The 25334-nt window shown below is 35.4% G+C and overlaps 1 pseudogene; it reads right to left on the reverse strand.

Annotated features, from left to right (window-relative positions):
- Positions 1 to 3787: 3787 nt before the first annotated feature.
- Positions 3788 to 17425, reverse strand: LOC144382661 (translin-associated protein X pseudogene; annotated as a pseudogene).
- Between the last annotated feature and the right edge of the window lie 7909 nt (positions 17426 to 25334).

The following is a 25334-nucleotide window of genomic DNA, read 5'->3' on the forward strand; positions in this document are numbered from 1 at the left end:
TGGCAGTGTCACTCCCAGGGCTCAGGGGGACAGCCCTATAGTGGATTGCTGCCTGGATCTCTCCAGTCAGACAGGTGGCTCCATCTTTTGAAATCCAGGTAGAGGTAGACATGCCCCTTGGGCTTTCACACTCTGCTCGCTGCTGAAGACTGTGGCTAAAGGGAGCTGCCAAATTTGCTTCCTGTGCACTCCTGAGGGGAGCCATCACTGCACTGGGGCCTACCAAAACCATACCTGGGACAGGGGAGGAGCCTGGTGCCAGAATGTGAAGGGAGCGTGCAATGTGAGGGGGCACCTGGCACTGTGCAGGAAGTGTGCTGCGGGTCCCACAGGCACAACTCCTCCTTTGAAACCACACTGTCTCCCAGGCCCTTGCATTCTGGGCCTGTGATTGGTAAGGCAGCCTTGATAATCTCTGAGTTGCCTTTGGGGTCATTCTTCCATGATCTTGAACAATAGCTCCTGGTTTCTGATGAGATGTTTGACTCATACAAATCTTCTTATCAAATGGTCAATTGGCCACACTGTTAGTGTTCTCATATTTTGCAATATGGATAGTCTGAGAATTACCCCAAATTTTAAGTTCTACTTCCTTTTTTTCTTAACAATTCCATCTTTATGTCATTTCTCTCTTCACATGATTTGCTATAAGCAATCAGAAGGAGACAAGCCAACCTTCAACATTTTGCTTAAAAATAGCCTCAAATAAATATCTGACTTAATTACTCACAAGTTCTACTTTCCACAAAACAATAGAACACAAACACAGTTAAAGTCTCTGCCCCTTTATAACAAGATTTGCCTTGCCTTCAGTTTCCAATAATATGTTCTGCATTTCCATCTGAAACCTCACTGGAATGGCCTCTACTGCTCTTATTTGTACCAACATACTGCTCAGGATTACATAAATATTCTCCAAGTTTGAGGCTTTCTCTATAGCTCTTTTCTTTCTGAGCTGTCACCAAAATCACCTTTAAAGGTTTAGGTCCATGGCAATGTAGGTTTTTTCTAGGATCACTTCAAAACTCTTCCAGGCTCTACCCATTCTCCAGGTCCAAAGTTACTTCCAGATTTTTATTTTTATTTTTATTTTTATTTTTTTTAAAGATTTTATTTATTTATTTGAGACAGAGAGAATGAGAGAGAGAGAGCACATGAGAGGGGGGAGGGTCAGAGGGAGAAGCAGACTCCCTGCCGAGTAGGGAGCCCGATGCAGGACTCGATCCAGGGACTCCAGGATCATGACCTGAGCCGAAGGCAGTCGCTTAACCAACTGAGCCACCCAGGCACCCGACTTCCAGATTTTTAGTTATTGGTTACAGAAGCATCCCACTTCTTAGAACCAATTTCTGTTTTAGTCCATTTGGGTTTCTATAACAAAACTCTTGGGGCGCCTGGGTGGCTCAGTCGTTAAGCGTCTGCATTCGGCTCAGGTCATGATCCCAGGGTCCTGGGATCGAGTCCTGCATCGGGCTCCCTGCTCCACGGGAAGCCTGCTTCTCCCTCTCCCACTCCCCCTGCTTGTGTTTGCTCTCTTGCTGTGTCTCTGTCAAATAAATAAATAAAATCTTTAAAAAAAAAAAAAAAAACTCTATAGATTGGATGGATTAAATGACAACATTTATATCTTATAGTTCTGGAGACTGGAAGTCAAAAATCAAGTTGCCCACAAATTCAGTGTCTAATAAGGGCCAAATCTTGGTTCATAAATGGCTGTATTCTTGCTGTATCCTCACATGGCAGAAGAAGCAAGAGAGTTCTCTGGAATCTCTTTTATAACGACACTAATCCCATTCATGAGTTCTCCACCCTCATGACTTCCCAAAAGTCTCACCTCCAAATATCATCACACAGGGAATTAGTTTTCAGCATATGAGTCTAGGGCAACACAAACATTTGGTTTATAGCAAAGACCAATATTCTCTGGCTAATAACTTGCTTTGGTTAAGAAAAAGTCCCTTTAAGGGGCGCCTGGGTGGCCCAGCCGATTAAGTGCTGGAATCTTGTGAGATTGTAAGATCGAGCCCCAAATTGGGCTCCACACTGGGCTTAGAGCCTGCTTAAGGTTCTCTCTCTCCTTCTTCCTCTGCCCCTCCCCTTACTCTTTAAAAAAAAAGAAAAAGTCTCTTTAAGATCTATAAAGTATGGTCAAATGTAATCCATCATTAACCAAGACATTTTCAGAAGAATGTAAATCACTTAAAACTATCACAAACTAGTACTGCAAACTACTGCCTCTACAAGGGAAGTTGTATATTTGTTAGAAAGTTATCAGAATCTTATAGTTTTTTTAAATAATCCATCAATTCATTGCTTGACTTATTAATTTACTTTTTTGTCTTTTAATATTTAAATAAAGACTTCAGTTTTAAACATCTGTAAGACATTCATTAATCCATTTATTATTTTACTTTTTAAATTTAACTTCAAGTGGCAGAAGAAACAAAATTATGTAATGAGACTGTATTTTAGCACTATGTCTTCAAATAGGGAAACCAAAAAAACTTACTACCACCAAAATAAACCAACTAACCTAATTTATTAGGCATGTCTGCAATTTATTTTCCTTTACATGATTTTTTTGGGGGGGCGGAAATTTCACTTTCAAAGAATCAAGTCCTTGCCAACAGAGCAATCCCTCTAAAAATAAAATCCAGTATCTAGACTCTCAAAACTCACAAAACCAAATGGAAATGTCTGGCTGTTAGCCAATAGTGCCAATGCTCAGGTCAGCTTCACATCACAGAGAATAATCTGTAACTAATTTCAGTAGGCAAATTCCAATTCTAAACATTGTTAGAGACTACCGCTGTTATTCCCAACTGTGTTGGCAACTGTATTCTTGCTGAATTGTATATGACAAATTTTCTTTGGCAACTTTTTATACTATCAAACCACACAACTGGACAACTATAAAGGTTTGAATTAACTTAGTATTTCAAAAATTTCAAACTTCATAATTATTTAAATGTAAATTTCTTATAGATGCATCTTATAAGAAACATGCCTAATGTAATATAACGACAACAAAAGAACTTCTAATAATCATTATTAAAAGCTTTTCAGATATATGTACAAGTACATAATTGAACTCAAACACCAGTGAAAATATTATAATGTTAGCTCCAATTCACTATCAGACTTCCTGTGATAAAGGATATATTAAATGTAAAAACTAAAATCTGGGTATCCAACAATTTTTCTGGAAGGCTATTTCAAATGGATTCAAATGGCCTAAACAATGACTAGAATATAATATGAATTCTCACTATAATACCTCATAATACTGATAACGTAATAACTTTTAATCCTTGTTCTACGGAATAAACCTATTTTGGAGGCTTGGCAAAATATTACCAAAAAATTTAAACATGAAAGTCAAGTCCAGATCTATAACTATGAAATATTTTCTATACATAACAAAATCACCAATTTAAATTATAAATGGCTTCCATTAAATATTACCACTCCAAAATTCACACAATGTAAATTAAAATGGTATGGCAGAAAGTGCAATCTAAAAATGTTCACATTTCAAAGATAAATGATGGAAGTTTAGCCAGCAAAAATTCAAGTAGGCATTTATGTAAATATTTTTATGCAAACTTTGATGAGTAAGATATAAGAAATGACTTGTTTCAATAATTTTATGTACAGCTTGCATACATCTTAAAACAAGTACAACTGAAAACATTTCTATGTAAAAGCCACAATAAAGTCCAATGAAATACTAAATAACAGTCTTACAAACTGGTCTCTCAAGAGAATAACAACTGAGTATGGTATTCTAAGAAATGTCCTCGTCTTGATCAATCATTTGTTTTAACTGAAAAGACATCTGCCAGCTTATGTTTTAGAATTTCTGAACCTCTGACTTTAAGGCATAACAAGTATTCTCTACTTTGGCCAAACTTTGTTTTGAAGGTATACAACTTCTTAGAAACCTCATAAGGTCCAGTATTGCCAATGAATGAAAACCCATCATAAACCTGACATAAAAACTGGCTCATTTTAAAGGGGGTGTCAATGTACCCATCCCCCACACTGTTAATACACATCCACATCAACTCCCCAGTTAAAATAGCCATTTCCAGAAGGTAATCAACAGGTGTGATTTTCAGTCTCCAAGTTCCAAACTGCTTCTCCTGGGCATCGGTGGGGGGGAGGGGATGTCTCGTTTTCTTTTTATATTCTTCTGTTGTAAATATCAATTATTTAATTTCACCCATACTGATAAGTGATCGTGTTTTGATGAAATGTTGAAAAGAAACAGCCTTCACATATTCCTGCAGGCCTGTAGTAATAGCTCTATGGAACTGATGCATGTCCTCTCCTGAGAGCTCCTGGGCTACTTGTGATATCTTTTGTCTCCTACCATCCAATTTAATTTCTGATTCAGTCAATATATCTTCCATATCAGGAGCACTTGTAATCCCGTGGAGGAAAAAAAATTGTCCTTTTACTTTCAGCAGTTTATATCCTAAGTCTCTCATATTTGTCATGTTTTGCATCAAGTTCCTGCTGAAGTGATCTGAAGGCCACATCACAGGTGAAGATGGATTAACATCCTTCCCTTCTCTTCCTGATTATATGGGGAATTCTCATGCTTCCTTTTTCTGAACCTCCTGATCCTCCTTTGCTGCTCCTGTTGTCATGGCCTACAGTGAGATGAGCAGAGGCTGAGGGCCTTGGAGCCAGCAAAGTGCCTAAGATACTAGCTGGAGAGCCTGCCCAGTATCCCTTTGCAGCCAGCCGAAGTCCACACAGTCAATTTAATAATTTACTTGTTTAAATAACAAACACACACACATATACCTGGCATAACGCCTAATGATACAATGTATTCTTAGGACAAATTTTGAAAATCAACAGTATTAACTTTAGGAACTGTGGTAAATCTTGGGTGTTTGGTTTTGTGTTTATTTGGCTAGGATTTATGCTGTGTTTAATATCTGCCCTAGCTGCAGATGTCAGAGACTAAATTTCTTCGGCAGCTTTTGTGTCTTTTGTTGTCTTGGATTTTCCTTGAGAGTCCTTTTTGAATAGGGTCTGAGTCTTAACAGTTCTTTTCAGCTTTAATTCCCAGTTATCATATATAATAAGCCTGTTGATGTGGCAGTAAGATGTGGGGGCGGGGGAAATGTTCTCTAGCAGTAAGATCGAGTTAGGGTAAGTCTTTTAGTAAGCCTGTGTCCCTGAGCTGTGATCTTCACAAGTGCTTCTCAGTCTTTTTCTTTTCTTTTCTTTTTTTTTCCTCCTTAGGTGACACAGGAAGACTGGGGATGCTGGGTGGGCTGGAGATGGGGATTTCTTTTCCTTCACACTGGTAAAAGAGTTTTCATTATGGGCAAGCCTTTGTTAAGAGAATAGAATTCTCTGAGCATATTCCAAAATGGTTACTTTACCCGTACTCCTGTTGGAAGCGCGGTGGGGGGTGGGGGGGTGGGGCAGGGTTCTCAGATCTTCAGAGTGAGAACCTGGTAGGGCACCTAGAGGGAAAACTACAAAAATGCAGGAGACACTTAGGACTGATCTCCCTGAGGTTTTTATATCTCAAGCCAGTCCACACTAGTCTAAGCAATTAGTCAACTGTATCCTTTATTAGCACTGATGCTGGCTCTCGCGGCTGCCTCTGTTTCTGATAAACTATAAGCTCTGCACCTCCCTTTCTTCCCAATCGTTCAGCACACTGATTTGCCCTGTGACCTTAATTCTCTGCTGGATCTGAGAGGTGGTGATGTATGTTTCTTCAGCTTTTTTCTTGTTATGAGGATGGGAGTGACAACTTCCAAACCCTACATTTGGACTGGGAACTGGAAGTCTAATATTAACTCTCACTTGTATGGCTAATGAACTGTTAGTGGGATGTGATATGGATTACTTTGGGGCCAATGTTTTAAGAGTCAGTGTAAGATTTGCAAGTTTAAGTATAATATCACTCACATTTATATAATAATTATTGTCAGAAAATTACAGAAGAATTTAAATCTGAAATTAAATAAAATCAAGACAACTCATCCAAAGATGTGTTTATTAAAATTTTACTTAATTTGGATATGTTGCAGATTTTATTCTAAAACAAATTTATATGATACCATTTTATTTAAACTTTTAAAGCAGGAATACCACTAAAAATTGCCATTGTATTTTTAGTTACACTGGAAAAGGAAGGAGAGTAACAATCAAAATGATGCTTTGGTAACATTTACAAGTAATTGTAAAATGTGTCAAACATTTTCTGATATAAATTAAATTTTTGAGAAACAATTTACTTTTTAAAGACACAACATAGGAAGATAAAAAGTATAAATTTTCTAAATACTGAAAACATACAATATATTTTTTGATTTCCCATGTTTTTATTTTATATGTGTATGAAATGATATGATATATTAGGTGTCATCTAAAAGCTTTTCAGTTTTTTTTGTTATATTTTCTCCAGTTTCTTCTTCTTTGATAGTGTAATTATGCCAGTACTACTGAGAAGGTAATCTTAATATAATTAGTAGTCTATGAAAATAAAGTCGATTCACAGATTCTAAGTTATTTTCCTTTTAACATTCAAGACAGTCTTGCTTTGTTGACGATTTTTGTTGTGAATGGATGTTATACTTTGTCAAATTATTTTTCTGCATCTATTGAAATGATCATATGGTTCTTATCCTTTCTTCTATTAATGCGGTGTATCATGTTGATGGATTTGTGAATATTGAATCACCCCTGCAACCCAGGAATAAATCCCACTTGATTGTGGTGAATGATTCTTTTAATGTATTGTTGGATTCAGTTTGCTAGTATTTTATTGAGAATTTCTGTATCCATGTTCATCAGGGATACTGGCGTGTACTTCTCTTTTTTATTGGAATCTTTATCTGGTTTTGGTATCAAGGTAACACTGGCCTCATAAAATGAATCTGGAAGTTTTCTTTCCTTTTCTATTTTTTGGAATAATTTGAGAAGAATAGGTATTAACTTTTCTTTAAATGTTTGATAGAATTCGCCTGTGACACCATCTGCCCCTGGACTTTTGTTTGTTAGGAGGTTTCTGATTACAGATTCAATTTCTTAGCTGGTTATTCGTCTCTTCAAGTTTTCTATCTCTTCTTGTTTCAGTTTTGGTAGTTTATATGCTTCTAGGAATTTATTCATTTCCACTAGGTTGTCCTTTTTTGTTGGCATGTAGTTTTTTCATAATATTCTCTTATAATTGTTTGTATTTCTCCTCTCTCATTTGTGATTTTACTTATTTGGGTCCTTTTTCTTTTCTTTTTGTAAGTCTGGCTCAAGGTTTATCAATTTTATTAATTTTTTCAAAGTACCAGCTCCTGGTTTCATTGATTTGTTCTACCGTTTTTGTTTTTGTTTTTTCAGTTTCTATATCATATATTTCTGCTTGAATCTTTATTATTTCCTTCCTTCTGTTGGCTTTAGACTTTGTGTAGAGGGAAAATACCTCACCATAATAAAGTCCATATACAAGAAACCCATAATTAATCTCATCCTCAATGGGGAAAAGTTGAGAGCTTTTCCTCTACAGTCAGGAATAAGACAGGGATATCCACTCTCACCATTGTTATTTCACATAGTACTGGAAGTCCTAGACTCAGCAATCAGACAAGAAAAAGAAATAAAAGGCATCCGAATCAGCAAGGAAGAAGTCAAACTTTCACTATTCACAGATGACATGATACTCTATGTAGAAAACCCAAAAAGACTCCACCAAAAATTTGCCAGAACTGATATGAGAATTTAGTAATGTCATAGAATACAAAATCAATATACAGAAATCTATTGCATTCTACACACTAATAATGAAGCAACAAAAACAGAAATTAAGGAACCAATTTCATTTACAATTTCACTAAAAACAGTAAGATACTTAGGAATAATCCTAACCAAAGAGGTAAAAGGCCTCTACTTTGAAAACTATAAGAGACTGATGATGGAAGAAATTGAAGACAACATAAAGAAATGGAAAAACATTCCATGCTCATGGATTGGAAGAATATTGTTAAAATGTCTCTATTACCCAAAGCATTCTACATATTTAATGCAATCCCTATCATAATTTCAATGCATTTTTCACAGAGCTAGAATCAACATCCTAAAATTTGTATGGAAATACAAAAGACCCCAAGTAGCCAAAGCAACCTTGAAAAAGAAAAGCGAAGCTGGAGGCATCAAAATTCCGGACTACAAGTTATATTACAAAGCTGTAGTGATCAAGACAGTATATTACTGACATAAAAACAGACACACAGATCAATAGGACAGAATAGAAAACCCAGAGATGAACCCACAGCAGAACAGAAAAGAATATCCATTTTCTTCAACAAATGGTGTTGGGAAAACTAGACAGCAACATGTCCAAGAATGAAACTGAACCACTTTCTTATACCATACACAAAAATAAATTCAAAATGGATGAAAGACATAAATGTGAGACAGGAAACAATCAAAATCTTAGAGGAGAACACAATCAGTAAGCTAAAATCAACAACACAAGAAACAACAGGTGTTGGCCAGGATGTGGAGAAAGGGGAACCCTTTTGCACTGTTGGTGGGAATGCAAATTAGTGCAGCCACTCTGGAAAACAGTATGGAGGTTCCTCAAAAGGTGAAGGATAGAACTTCCCTATGATCCAGCAATTGCACTACTAGGTATTTACCCGAAGAACACAAAAATACGAATTCAAAGGGATACATGCAACCTGATGTTTATAGTAGCATTATCTATAATAGCCAAATTATGGAAAGAGCCCAAATGTCCATAGACTGATGAATGGATAAAGAAAAAATAGTGTATACAACAACAGAATTTTACTCAGCCGTAAAAAAGAATGAAATCATCTTGCCATTTTCAAAGACATGGATGGAGCTACAGATTATTATGTTAAGTGAAATAAATTAGTCAGAGAAAGACAAATACCATATGATCTCACTCATATGTGGAATTTAAGAAACAAAACAAAACAACAAAGGGAAAAAAAGGAGAGAGAGACAAACCAAGAAACAGACTGTTAACTATAGAGAACAAACTGATGGTTACCAGAGGGAAGGGGAAGGGTTGAATAGGTAATGGGGATTAAGGAGTGCACTTGCTGTGATGAGTACCCAGTGTTGTATGGAAGTGTTGAATCACTATATTGTACAACTGAAACTAATATTAGACTGTAACTAACTGGAATTTAACCTAAAACTTAAAAAGTAAACTAATGAAAAACCAAACAAAAGTCTTACATCTCTTTTCTTTATAACAAAAATGTTCTAAACATAAAGCTTTTGAAGAGACCTATAAAACTAATAAATATTACCAATTTTTAAATTTTTCTTTTTTTAATCCTGACTCTAATTTCTGAATACTTCTACAAATTCTAATAGTCTAGGGTGAGCATGCTGTCCAATCATCAGACCAATTACATTATCTTACAGGAACTTATGTACATGTATGCATTGATATGCTTCCAAGTGTAGATGATTTCACCTGTATTGTTTATTACACAGAGACAAAAAGTGTCTTCTGAAAAGCAGTCAGAAATTTCCAGTCAGCATTTTATTGGTAGACAATGTAATTAAAAGAATAAAAATAATAAAAGTACCTGGGTGGCTCAGTCAGTTAAGTGACTGACTCCTGATATGGGCTCAGGTCATGATCTCAGGGTCCTGCGATTAAGCCCCGTGTCAGGTTCCATGCTCAGTGCAGAGTCAGCGTGAGGATTCTCTCCTTCTCCCTCTGCCCCTCCCCACATTGTGCTCTCTCTCTCTCTGTCTCTCTCCAAAAATAAATAAATAAACCTTAAAAAAATATAAACAGTACCAAGAATCAAGATTGTTCATTCTGTGTAATCCTTTTGCATAGTATCTAGTTATGCTCCTTTAGCCCAATGTTCTAGTCAATCTTTTGTTTTCTCTATGAAATAGAAATTATACCATTTGTTCATTCAGATTATTAAACTGTAAGAATTAAACAAAATGTGTTCAAGAGGTTAAGTCATCTAAATAGGGAAACTGACTGAATTTGTCAAGTATAGCCTTTTACAGTGCTCCCAAACTCACCAACAATGCATGTATTAATATTGTAGACATGATTAAGACAACATGTGAAAGCACATAAAAAAATTACAAGGTTTTGAAAAATAACTGATGCCATTTTCTTAATCATGGGTTGTGTTACTCATGTATTCTGTGCATCTACATTCTTTTGATTTTGAATCAACTTTTAATTAACTACAAAAGAATTCTCTAGTTCTAGCCATGAATCCTGATGAAATAATATCTTAACCCCAAGGGCATGGAAATAAATCAATCTCCCTCCAATGTAATGATCAGAGGAACAAAAATTTCCTGCATAGCAGTTACATTTGCTATACTAAAAATCATGTGTGAGGTTTATACAATAATCCTTATCCCTAGCACACTGGACCAAAATAGATTATTGTAGAACTAAAATTTCTCCACACTATATAAATCGGATTTCAATTTAAATTCATTCTAAGCCCATCTATAACTTTTAGATCACTGCTTTTGGGGAGTGTTGATGTAGAAAATCACATTATTTAAAGGCAAATGTTTTAAGATGACTTTAATTTTAAAACTCAAAATCATATATCTTAACAATAGATACTGGATAGGAAGCTTATCTATGTACTCTGGGAGTTATACATTTTCCCCATCTTCTTTTAAGTCAGGACATACATTTAACTAGTCAATGTAAGATGTAGTAAAATTCCTGGCTACAATTTATTCACAACCATTTGAAGAAGAATGGTTGATGGATTGATATATTCTGAAATTGTGTACTGAGCTAGAAGAAAACAAATCTGTAAAATATATAAATCTTTTGTCAGGCTTTACAAGTTCAAAACCATTTGAAGCTTTTCTACATCTTTCCTGATGTTTAAATACCTGTGTGATGACATATTGAGGTTAGAGTTCTCAATGAAGCAGTGCTGGGTATTTGAAAGCACTTGCATTGATTTTATCACTAGATAGCAGCTATGTGACAATTGATGGATTGTAGGGACCACAGTCCATTAACTCTATATGCCTATCTGTTATCAGTAGACTTTTAAAGTCTCCTTATTTTTTATCTGCACTTTTGATATTTACTAAAAAAAGCACTTTTATTTGACATATATATTTTATGCTCAAGAAATCAATGATATTAATTACCTAGAGTAGACTTAAGTAATATGTATCCAAATCGATTGACGTGCCTTAGTACTTTATTTTAACCAATAAGATAAAATAAATGTTGATTCCATAAAGAGACAGAGCATTGATTTTTATTTTCTGTTGAATTCTTAGTTCTTAATAAATCATCCTGTTTATTGATAGTGTTGCTGGACATGGGGGAATTGTTGGTTGATATGTCATTAACAATTCTCAGAAGGCTAAATCCAGTTCCTCACCAACCCTCTATAATGCCAGTTGAATCTTTAACACAGAGAAATTCTTTTATAATAATATAATTTATGAAAAAGAACAATAAATCTAAGGAGGCTGAAGGAACATTTTTAAATCATATTATTAGCAAGTTTTGAAAATCTTAAGGTTTGGTAAGCATGGACAGCAATTTCTTCTATATCCGATAGTCAACAGTTTGATGGCTCTTTTTATACTAAATGCACTTCATATAATGAAATCCACAGGATCTAGTGAGCAGGTAGTCAAATTTACATGGTAAAAAGATCTGGATGGAGATTCTAGTACTATACTAGCTGAATTTCTTAATCTTCCTTAATTACAGTTTTGTCATCTGTAAAATATGGATAATTATAGCTACCCTGTTGTGAGAGATACAGTCTGAGAGGACATAAAGTAGATTCTCAGCAAATGGGTCAATCATTTTATAGACCACAGTTGCAAGCAAAACTAATCTGGGGACGCCTGGGTGGCTCAGTCGGTTAAGCGGCTGCCTTCAGCTCGGGTCATGATCCCAGGGTCCTGGGATCGAGTCCCGCATCGGGCTCCCTGCTCAGCAGGGAGTCTGCTTCTCCCTCTGCCTCTGCCCCTCCCCCTGCTTGTACTCTCTCTCTCTCTCTCTCTCTCTCTAGCAAATAAATAAATAAAATCTTAAAAAAAAAAAAAAAAAAAAAAAAAAAACTAATCTGGACATATGGTGTAACTGACAGATGTCAAAATAGGATCAGAGAGGAAAGAAAGTCTTTTTTGTGGTCACAGAGACATAGTTAAAGCTTTATAAGGACTTAAAGGAAATTTGATGTGTGTGGCAACACAAACCTTTCTCAGCTGAATTATTAGATAAATCCCAGAGAAATCCTGGGTTACATAACATACAAAACATAAATAAAACATAAAACATAAATAAATAATAAAGGTGCTATATTTTTTTTTAAATTTCAGACATCATATTTTAATAATCTTATTAACTGATGAGGTGGCATTAATGAGATGTAAATAAGCAGGCATTGTATTAGGGAATCTGATATATCTGTAGTCTGTTTTATATTAAAATAATTGTGAAACCCCATTATTGACAGTAAAATATACTTTTTTTTTTAAAGATTTTATTTATTTGACAGAGAGAGACACAGCGAGAGAGGGAACACAAGCAGGGAGAGTTGGAGAGGGAGAAGCAGGCTTCCCACACAGCAGGGAGCCCGGTGCAGAGCTCGATCCCAGGACCTGAGCTGAAGGCAGACCCTTAACAACTGAGCCACCCAGGCACCCCTAAAATATACTTTTAATATTAGTCTGAACAATGACATATATGGTTATAAATTATTTGAAAATAAAATTACATATAAATGTCCTGTATAAAAAGACATATAAATTTCACAAGTCTTATGAGTTGTGAGTTAATATTAAAAATCAAATCATTAGGAAAGTTTTTTAATGTAAATTTTGAATTAGGAAAATATTTTTAAACCATAAAAACTATGGATGCTTTGATGAAAGAAGACCAAACAATTTGACCACAAACAATTGAAATGTATAGGTCAAGACAAGGCCACCAAAAGTATTTTTGTTCAAAATAAAATTGAAGGGCAAATAGGAAACTCATGCTACATGATCATTTATTATGTAGAACATACATGAAAAATTATCGAACTATTATTTTATCACTGAATTCACAAATACTATTTTTTGGTAACAGAGTTTAACTGAAAAAAGACAATGCTGATATAACAGATACCTTGATACATTGCTAGTAGTAGTTTAAATGGCACAATTCATCTGGAAAACAATCATGACCTTTAAACATATTCATGTTAACCAGGTAACTCCCACTGGAGAATCACTCCTAATGAAATAATTCCAAACATTTGATATATATGTTTTTGTAATAAGTTAGTAATAAAAACCAACATATTAACATATTTACTAGTTCCAGGTAACCTCAATTCCTTGAGGAAATAAAGGCAAAATTTTGAGTTAAAATTTTGAGGGAAAAGACAAATATTCTAAGCATTAGGGCTTTTTGAATTCTTCATTTGTTTTGGGCATATGCAAAATTATCCTATTACCTGATTTTGGTACCTCTTTTTCAAAATGACATAATTATATAGCGAATAATATATACAATTTTTAAAAATAATTCATAGTCTTTTTATAGAGTGGTAATGAAACTATCTTGTGTGCTTAGTTTGTCTTACTAATGATTTTTTTCAAATACTTATCATAGTGAAGAATACATTATTCTGTTTATAAAATGTATTTACTCAACATTAAGTTTTGTGAAGTTCATACTTAGAGCTTTATGTTCAACTAATTTAGAAGGAAAAAATAACAAGAATACAGTGGCTGATACATTTGCTGATAAAATCTATTTAATGATACAAAATCTAATAAAAAGTAGGCAAACATTGAATTTCTCTTCAAAAATGGTGCTAAAGTTTAAATAGTTGATTTCTAGAGATCTGCTTATGAACTAGTAAATACAATATGTACCCAGGCACCTTTATAACAGATGAAAAAATAGAATCTTCTTAAAGAAGCATGCTAACACTCTTGTAATTCCTCCATATATCATGAAATGAAACAGATATGGAAATTTATTTCTTTCATACTATTATTCCTTATCACTTCCCCAGGGTCACTTTTTATAGAAGAAGTTCCTGTCCACCACTTAACATACTCAGGTTGGAGGTTTGGGAAGCTTTTTCCAATCTTCTGTACATCCTGTCTGAATCTACATTATTTGGTTATCTTCCCACCCACTCCCACTATGCTCCCCACTGAGTTGGAGCACGTGTACCCCAAGTGAATGACACTTTGCTCCACTTTCATTACCTCCCAAATTCAAGTCACCATTATCTTTCGCCAAGACTGATCAAACAGCTACTTATACTGTCTCCTCGATTTCAAGAATGGACTTTCATGACTTTTCCTCCACAATGACGCCAGCGTAATTATCCAGGAATGTAAGTAAGATTGTATCTATCATTTGAATGCTTAAAACATTCCAATGGCTTTGAACTGCATGTAGAAAATATGCAAACATTTTATGTTGGCCTTGTAGTCCCTGCATGATATAACTCTGATTTCTCTAATTTCATCAACTACACACACCCTTATTCATCATGAGCTTGTCCTGGGTTGCCAGATCTAACCAAAAAATGAAGGAAAAAAGAAAATATGCAATTAAATTTAAATTTCAGATTTTAAAAAAACCTCTCTTTAAAGTAGAAGTATGTGCCATGTGATAGTTGGGATATAGTTCTAGCAAAAAAAAAAAAAAAAAAAGGTATTTATCTTTTTATTTAAAATTCAATTTTAACTGAGTGTCTTCTATTTTATCTGGCAACTCTAATTCTAGCCCTCCCAAATTCCTTTCTCTGCCTGAACATTGTCACGCTTACACATCCCACAGAGTTTTTGAACATGCTCATCTCTGTACCTGAAATGTTCTTTCTTCAGGTTTTCACCTATAACAAATGTTAAAATTTAAACGGTAACTAGGCCCCAAAATAAAACATGTGAAAATTCAAAATGTAGTGCTAAATAACAATATGCAGTTTTTTCAAAGATTAGAAAATCCAGTTTCACAAGTCTATGACCCCTCCATGACATCAAACATATAAAAAGGAACATACACACACAAAAAAGGAGGATTTTGTGAGGAAAAATTCCTTGAGGAGAGGAGAGAAATTCAAAGCAGGCAAAAAGAGAACAGATCACCTGTGTTAGCCTGAAAACTGGCCCTCCAAATATGTCTATGTCTTAATCCTTGGAACCTGTGAATGTTATCTTTTACAGCAAAAGAGATTTTGCAGATGTGACTGAATTAAAGATCTTGAGAACGGGAGATCATCCTGGATTACCCAGATAGGTCCAAAGTAATTGTAAGGGCCCTTATCAGAGGGACCCGTGAAGAGTCAGAATCAGAGAAGAGAGCAATGCAATGACAGCTGCAGAGACTGGAGAGGTACAACTTGAAGGTGGAGGAAAGGGCTCAAGCCAAGGAGTCCAGGCACCCAGTAAAAGCAGGAAACTGCAGGGCAACAGATGCTCCCCCCAGAACCTTCTGAAGGAACCAGCTCTGCAGATACTTTTCATTTTGGCCCCATGAGGCTCAGTCCTCAAGACTATATAAGAATAAATTTATATGGTTTTAAGCCATTAAACTTGTGGCAATTTGTGAAGGTGACTACAGGAAGCTAATACACCAGCAAACTCACAGCCCCCTGCTCTGTTCCCATTACATCGTCCAAACTAAAGCAGTCCTGATCTTGGGGGGAAAATAGCAGTTATTGATAAATCAGGGTCACAGTTTATAGTTATATCTCTGGATATTTTAATTAGTAAATGTTCAACTTAAAGTGAATTAAAGTTTATCTTTTCCCAAAAGGGATCAGGAGAGTTATTGGATTTGCAAGTATTCTCATAGATTCTTAGAGGTGAACTTATTGATCAGGAACTGTTCCTTTTAAAGGAACTTTATTCACATTTGTCTTAAATTTGGCATTCAGACAGCACTCCAGTTAAATTAAGTCCCACTTAGTCATTCTTCTTTATTATTCTGAGTTCATTTTAAAATTTTGTTGGGGAGAGTGGTTTCAAACCTCAACCTATTTTTATAACAAGTATGATTAAATATTTTGGAATCTCTTAAAAAATAAGCCAAGCAAAATGCATTAAACCTTTTTAGTTAGCCATTGAAACAATCTTGTTGACAGAGAAAGTGCTTTTAGGCACTCCTTGAATGATATATAGTATGTGTACTTCTCTTCAGAAATCAAGCACATAAATAAATGCATCTGGTAGCCTCTCTAGTCTGTTGCTAAGAGACAGCAAATTAGGTGGTTTTAGAATTGGGGAACAAAGAAAATTACTATGTTTAATGCATGTTCTAAAAAGAAAAGAAAAAGAGAATGCAACAGGATTTTTATCAAATATAAGCACTGCAAACATAACAGTATTCACCAATATAAGGCATTATAATATGAGCACCCTTATGATGGGCGACAGGGGAGAAATAGTACTGATAAGCAGGATGACAAACAGAACTGAGAACATTAAGAAATTCTTATCTCTTCAAAATCCAGAGGCATAGTATAAGCTTTGCTTTAATGTTAGGAAGACTACTTACTAGGTTAATTTTTCATCCACAATAAAACAATTTCTTAAAATGGCATGATAAAACATCATCAACATACCAATTCTATAAAAGTGAGTAAACAATTCGGCAACTTGAGGAAAGATTCATATTTTGGCTACAAACACGTATCTAAAATTAGTCTGGTCATTTTTCGGGGCACCTGGGTGGCTCAGTCTGTTAAGTGTCTGCCTTCAGCTCAGGTCATGATCCCAGGGTCCTGGGATTAAGCCCAGCATTGGGCTCCCTGCTCAGTGGGGAGTCTGCTTCTCCCTCTGCCTCTCTTCTTGGCTTGTGCTCTCTCTCTCTCTCACTCTCTCCCTCAAATAAATAAAATAAAATCTTTAAAATAAAATAAAATTAGTCTGGTCATTTTAAAATTATACGAATACAAAATAAATAATGTATTAAGGATAGGAAGACAAAAGATATCATTGCAATTTTCCTCTGTAGGCTACTCTCCTACTGTCTGTCTATCCTTGCTCAAGACTCTGCCTCCTCCCTTCTTTGTATTTTATACCCTCTCCAAAGAAAACCCATGCAAAAACTTAAAGTCAATAACTCACATCTCATTTTATCTCACTTAATGCTAAATTGTATTTTTATATACTTAACACTAAACATCATTTTCTGAATGTTCATGATCATTTCCAACTCAATCCAAAATTGAACACCTTCAAGAGTCTTCTCATTCTCCTGTATTTCTAATATTGATTAATAACATTCTCCTTAATCATTTGCCCAAACCAGAAACCATCCTAGATGCCATCCATTTTCAATATTTAATCAATTATTAAAACTCTGTTCCCTCATCTTCATCCCAATTCTGCTACTTACAAGTTCATCATCTACTTCTGAGGTCATCTCAAATCACTCTTTATAGATCTTATTAACTCTCTTTTTGCTTCCCATTATTATATAGCACTATTGGCATTTACTGGAAACTGAAATTCTTTACCAAATCCCCAATGATGACATAAAAAAATAGAAATGTTTCAATATATGATTTCTCTCTCCTCTGAAACCTATATGTCCACTTGACCCTGCATGACTTTATATTTATTTTCTCGACTTTTCTTCAGTCTGCATTGCTCCTGTGAAGCCTTTGTTGACCCCTACAGGCACATATAAATTCTATTTCCCTGTATTCCCAATTTGCCTTCTTTAAACCTCACATATCAGTCAAGAGTTTTTGGTTGCAACCAACAGAAAATATTATAGTCATCACCATTTTAACACTGCAGGGTATTTATCTTGTTATTTCATATTGCACTTCACTAATTGATTGATTTCATATTTGCCACCCCACGAGAACTTTAATCATTAAAAATACTGAGGCAGTACTGAACAGAGTTCGTGGCATGCAGCAGAGGCCCTCTGCATGTATGCTAACTGAATTTTAAAGTTAATCACATGTAGTAATTTAGATGAAATGCATTTATGTGGTTTATAATATGATTAGGCAGAAAACAATTCACTGTTGGTGGCAGTAAGGTGAACTGGGTACTCTGAACAGTCAGTCATCCCACTAAAATGAAAGTATATACTACATACATTGCAACAGGCAGAGCTTAATATATTAGGAACTTCTCTAGCTGACCTCCAGAATAAAAATAAAAGCAAATTTGGTTAAAAAAAATAAAATGAAAAGCAGTACACCAAAATAAGAACAGGAACACTAAGGCAATAAGCAAAAGCAAAAGGAAGAATAGCCCTGAAAGCAAATAACCATTTCATTACTGTTTTCTGAAAATTAAGGTAAAAAAAAGCAAACTTCAGGTACAGTCCCCAAGTATTTAAGATACTGAAGTTACTAGATATGAAATATAAAATCATTATGTAGGAAATACATATGAAATAAAAAAGGAATCACAAAAAATGAGCAAGGAACAAAAGATTAGATAACGGCCTATGAAATTTGGGAACTATATAGATGTATTTTACACAAACATACTCACACATGAAAAAAAAATTGTTTCTAAGTTCTAAAAACAAAAACTCCTAGCAGGTTGGACACACACTAAGTAACTGGAAGTTTTGATGTGACTGACTAACATGAAGCACAGAGAGATTTAAATACAGAAAGTGCCAACAGACATTATAGGACATGGAAGATAGAATGAGAAGATGTAAAATTAGCTAATCACAGTCCCTAGAAGAGGAAATAAAGATGTTGGAAGAGAAGCAATATTTTAGAGATAATACCTAAGACTTTTCCAGAGCTGTTGAAAGATGTGAATCCTCAGATAAGCTGTCAGGTAGGTGATGCACAACATTTTTGGCCTACTTCCTCCTTGTGCTCTAAGGGTTGAACAATTTTAAGTTTTACAGGCCACGCTTTATTTTCCATGTTTTGACAATACAATTCTTAGTGAGACAATTCCTCAAAAAAAAAAAAAAAAAAAAAAAAAATAGTCTATTTGTTTCTGGTCACTTCAATGTACATGCAACTACAGATCTTGTCTACAACTGCAGATCCTTTTGTTAAGCCTGAGGGCTTTATCTTATATTTAACAGTCTCTGTTTTCTGCTCATCCGTCAACTTGTTGTGCTTTATGAAACAAGCGCTTGGGTGGGACCTTGTGCCCTTTTATATGCTGACTCATTCTATGCTGGCCTCCATCACAGGGCAGAAACTCGTAACAGAAGATGTGTCCTAGAAGTTTGGGCCAAATATTTATCTTTTCATAAGACCACACTGCAGGGTCACAGCTTCTAACTCTTGTGCCTTACCAGATGTCAGTATTTGACATGAAACTCATGTACTTGACACTGTGGTGCTGTCTTGTAGATTTACCAATTAAAATACGGAGAATTATAGAAACTCCAGAAAGAGATGAACAGATACAGTGAACACTGCTATATTACAATGATAATATTTTAAGTCTTTATTTATGTATTTATTTTTAAATTTTATTTATTTATTTGACAGAGAAAGACCGCTAAAGCAGGGACACAAGCAGGGGTAGTGGGAGAGGGAGAAGCAGGCCTCCCGCTGAGCAGGGAGCCCGATGTGGGACTCAATCCCAGGACTCTGGGAGCATGACTGAGCCACCCAGGTGCCCCTATTTTAAGTTTTTAAAATAATTGTTCTGGAACAATTGTTTAAATATCCATAAGGACAGGAACTGCACTATTATAGGAAAGTAAAATTAGGTCCTTATTTTACACACAAAATTCAATTCTAGATAAATTTTAAAAGTGAAGAAATTATAGAACATGTTCATGATCTCAATTTTTAAAGAAAAGAACTTCTGCAAAAGTACACCAAGTGATCAACTCAAGAAGGGAAAAATTAAGAATTTTGGTAATTGGTAATTCCTGTTGATAGTGGAAGGATAGAGCAGTATTTCAGAGAAAAGATTTGAAAAGCATAGCTCTGAAAGAATAATATCCAAAATGTGAAAGAAATGTACGTCATTAAGAGAAAATCAGACATCCTGGGAAAACGTGGCCTGAATATATAAAACAACTACAGCATAGAGGACGAAACATGAATGGCAGTATGTTAAATCTTACTAGTACTGGGAAAAATGTGAATTTTGAAAATATTGAGATATGCTTTTCTCCTTTCTAGATTTGTAAAAATTGAGAAATTTGTTATTACCAAATTTTGGCATAGATAAGTAAATAAACACTTGTCTATATATCAATATAACTGATAAAAACAATTTGGAAAGCATCTTTGTATTATCTTGTAAAGATGAAAACACATAAACTCTAAGCACCAGGTATTCCATACTGGTGAATAAATTTTGCAGAAATTTTTGTCTGAGTACAGGGGCATGTACAAGAATGTATAATGCAGTGTTGCTTATGATAGGAAATACCTGGAAACAAATGTTTATTAACCAGACAATGGATAACTGTATTAATAGAACAGATATTTATACCATGGATTATTAAATATCAGGAAAGATAAATATACAATAGTTACCTAAAACGACATTAGTAAGATTTAAAAATGCAATACTTTGTAAGAAAGGCCAGTTACGGATGAGTACATAAAGTAAGATGCTGTTTGTAAAAGGCTGAAAAGGCAGCACAATAAACAAAACACTGTTTATGAATAAATGCCTTTAGGATTGAACTATGATAGAAAGGTAATATTTGATAAGCAACCACACTGGACAAAAGGCAGGAATATGGAAATGGAGGGGCACACAGATGCATGCAAACTTATCACTAACATTCCAATTCTTCAGTGGACTTGTACCTCGTAGTATAAATTATCTTATTATGTTTCAGAAATCCCATGTATATAATGCATGCTGTTTTGTATCATGAAATACTGCATATCTCTACTGCAATCCCAATACCATTATTATCCTACGATTAATTCTTGTCCCAGGTACACACACTGATGAATAGATTTGAAAAGTTTCATGAATTCTCTCTCCTTGAACTCTGCCATACAGCATTGCAGCGATTCATCTTTGCCTCTTCTCCACATCTTTTTCTTATGAAGAATGAAAAAAAAAAAAAACAAAAACAAAAACGGCCACATGGGTCCATTTTTTTAGGAATATCACTTGGCCACTGGGGCTCTGTGAGGGTGAGAGCATTAAGAAGACACACAGAAGAGTTTTGGGTGTAAATGACAGAGGGCTTACAGGGACACAATGGCAAGAAAAGAGTTAAACTGATCTGAGAAATCTTTTGAGAAAAGAGAGTAAGAAGACTTCCTAGAACTGCAAGGTTCTAAGAGATTCAAACAAAGGATATTTTCGCCAGAGTTGACTTCAGACTATTTACTCCAATCCCACTAAATGTTTAAGCAAAAACATATTTCAGAGTGTGCTCCTTATATACCTACTGCTCTGATATTCCATCACGAGCTCTCTATTTTCATACTTAACAACAAAAAACAAGCTGAGAACGGGAACTTGTGCATTTTTTGGTTAGAGAAGGTACGTGACTTTCATGAGAGTGGCAAAGGGATTCGTTATTTGCCAGGATTGTATGGCTACCCAGTATTTCTCCTGCTTACCAATTATTCCACCACGGAATTCCTGTCTTGTACGGAGACAGGGATTCTTGGGCATGAGTGATAGCACCGTGCTGATCGTTATCCTCTAAGCTAACCCTCAAAGTGGAAGTAGAGTGATCTACAGCATTTAACGTTCTGTGATGACAGCAACAATGCCCTTACTAGTTCAGTTCTGAAGCTTCAGTATTTTTGCTTTCTTTCTCCTTGTCTGTGTACTCTCAAAGTAGGAGTTGGGTACTGGGGTGTACAACTAAGACTGGTGTAAGGTCCACATTTATAGATTTGCAAATGGACGTTCCCAAATCCTATGTCAACCTCCTACTCCCTTGCGTTATTCTACTATAGAGGCCGGGAAGCCAACATCCAGTCTTCCCTCGAACTTAAAAGGTTTTGTGTTCACAGTTCAGGCTAGAGAGAGGGCAAACATTTGGGTACATGGTTTTCCCTTCCCAGAGAAAGAGAGGAAGAAGGAAGGAAAGAAGGATGGGAGGGAAGGGAAAAGGGGAGAGAAGAGAAGGGAAGGAAAAGGAAAGGAGAAAAACATGAAAAGAAGAAATCTTTCTCTGTTGTTGTAATTCTTCTCTATTTCAATAGCAAAAAAAATGTAACACAAGATTGAAACTTTGAAGTTTAAAGTCTTAAAGAATAATGGTACAGGAAGATTAAAGAAGCTCATTTAGGGAGCATATACTGGACATGGAAGGCCTCCCAACAGATATCTTGTGATGTAAAAAAATATATATCTATTAATTATTCAGTCACTGTGTATTAATTTTTCCATTGCCCAGAGCCTAACTGACATAGTTCCTGGCACAAAAAGGATAAATATGACTGCAATTGATAATGTTTGACTCTCTTTTTATTATTTAAATGATGAGCAGTTATGTTATTACATGAACAAATGGGCACACTACAAACAGAATGAATTATGAAAATTAAAAATATGTCACCAAGTTTAAATCAAGTATCAGATTAAACCTTCACATTTAAAGGATTAATAATCCTCACTGTGCTTTGTGAATAGTAGTCCTGATTAACATGAATTATTCATTGTAATTAGAATTATACTCATATTCTCAATCTAAAGTTTAATTTTTATCTATATTTCATAGTTGTTTCCCAATTGTTTTTAATCAATGCTAATACCAGTAGCTTTTCCAGTTAACACATCTCCTCAACAGCTTTGGATTTAAAATTGATATTATAAATATATTGTCTTAGTCTCAATCTGCTCTCATAGGCCCTCAAAATATCTGCCTGCCCATCCCAGGTATTTCTGGGAATCAGCAGAGTTCTATTTCTATGGTACTCAGGAGGAAGCCAGATCGTGTTTTTCTGCTTCACTATCCTCCTGATGGCTTTCCACGCGGCTTCTGCGTGAGAAGAACACTGTTCAGCACAGCACAGCACAGCTGTTGCCTGCCGGGAGTTTCCTGAGGCCCTCAGAAGGAGAATCATAGCTCTCTCAGCTCTGAGGTAGCCTTTGGCATGTAGGCGCTGAAGATAAATACCGCTTAAACTCAAACCTCAGAAAATATTTGTCAGCTACTTCGTATCTCATGACATTAGTCCCTAAAGATTTCAAAGGGTGGTGTGATTTTGTTGATTGCTTGAAACAGACCTCGGTAACAATATTGCACCATGTAAATAAGCTTATGATACAAATCAAGTTCAATTTGTGATTCCTTTTGAGGAGAATGTGGTTGTTAAACATTTACCTGATACTACTGATTCAAAAACTATTACCAAACCAAACAAACAACAACAAAAAATGAACAACAGCAACAGAAAACCAAAACTAGCCCGAATTCAGGAATGGGAAGGAGATGGCATAGAACTTTTACCATCATTTGTTTCTCCATTTTTTATCAGAATCTGGTGCACACAGAAAAATTACTCAAACAAATCAACCACAACAAAAACCACCAACACACTCCATTCCTCTGCCTTTAGCCAAAAGCAAAGAACCTGTTTGTATTAACTCATGAAAATAAAAGCCTGAATGTATTAACTGCCCAACATATCTACAAACAACTATATTCTGAATTGATACAAAATCAAGACGTTTACTGAAATAGAATCTGACTCCTTTTTCAACATTTGACTGATCACAGATTTTAAGCCCCAACACTGCTGTTGGCTTCCCTTTCTTCCCCACATCAGTCAGTGCAAGCTGGTAAGAAACTGTGGGTGCCCCCTACTCTGATACAGGCAGGAAGTTCAGATCTGCAAGTCCCAGCAGGTGTGCAGGGGTCATCATCCCAGCCCTAATTCCTAATTACCACAGAGCTCCAGAGCCACTCTGTCAAGTCATTTTCTGACCTGCTTGGAACCTTGCTCCCTCCAAAAAGTCAGATTATGTGAATGATACTTTTATATTCTTTTGTTTTGTGTAGAGCACCATTCTCCATGACATCTGAACCAAATTAAGGGGAAGCCCATCCTATCTGGATGAAATGATCAAAATGTTGACAAGGGTCATTTGGGCTGTATTTGGTCCAATAATGGGAAATAATAGCTGGGGGAAAGTCCATAAGGAAATGTTGACTAGACTGGGATTCATTTCCGTGGAATTTAACAATCTGTGGGAGAATGCTAATATTACAATTTGTCCATATTCTTTGGTGTAGTGTAAGGTATGCCTTGCTTTTAATGATGCCATTATTTAATCCTATGCCTAGAATCCAGTAAGTGGGAAAAGATGCAGTGCAAATAACTGTACAAGCATTAACTGCAAAGTAAGGCAAGAGGCTGTCTGACTTGGTTCAGCATTCTGTCTTCTAGTATCTGAAACAGTGACTTCTTTGGGAAGAATATACAGAGTATAGTATTAGAAGTACCACACATATTTTAGGCTTATTTAGAATATCAAGGACTATTCTTTGGCTGAGAACAGAGGGGAAGAAAAAAAGTGACAAGGACTGCGTTATGAAAGAAGAAGCCTTTGAACTAAGACTTAAGAAATGTTCAGGAATTCCAAGAGTGACGTTGGCAAAAAACAAAGTTGAAGCTGGGATATAGCATTTTTTTAAAATTTTTTATTGTTATGTTAATCACCATACATTACATCATTAGTGTTTGAGGTAGTGTTCCATGATTCATTGTTTGTGTATAACACCCAGTGCTCCATGCAGAACGTGCGCTCTTTAATATCCATCACCAGGCTAACCCATCCCCCCACCCCCCTCCCCTCTAGAACCCTCAGTTTGTTTCTCAGAGTCCATCGTCTCTCATGGTTCGTCTCCCCCTCTGATTTCCCCCCCTTCATTCTTGCTGGGAAATAGCATTTTAAACACTGTATTTTAAACAATAATAAAGAGCTGGGAACTCAAACCTGATAGAATAAAGAAAAAGTGTAAGTATAAGCAACAACTTGACTGAATCCCATTAACATAATGTTTAGGAAAAGTAGACAGAAAAAAGGTTATTCAATATGATTTAAGTATAAAATTCAAAACAGGCTTTGAGCAGTTTGGATCCTGGTTATCCTTGGAGGAAGCAGCTTCATAAAGGGTCATAAAGGGGGCTTCTGGAATGCTCCTAATGTTCAGTTTCTTGATCTGGGTGCCAATTAAGCAAATACATTCAGATTATGAAAATTTATTGAGCTACATATTATGATTTTTAAAGTTTTCTAAATGGATATTATACTTTAATAAAGTTTACTTTCAAAATTAAAATAAATATCAATAGATTCTGGGTGAAAGTAGATGCATGGTTAAGTTTTGTTAAAGATTTAATTAATACTGAAGAATGGTGAGATACACATTTAGAAACTGGAAT

This window comes from Halichoerus grypus, chromosome 7 (genome assembly GCF_964656455.1).
Source record: "Halichoerus grypus chromosome 7, mHalGry1.hap1.1, whole genome shotgun sequence".
NCBI classification, from domain to species: Eukaryota; Metazoa; Chordata; class Mammalia; order Carnivora; family Phocidae; genus Halichoerus; species Halichoerus grypus.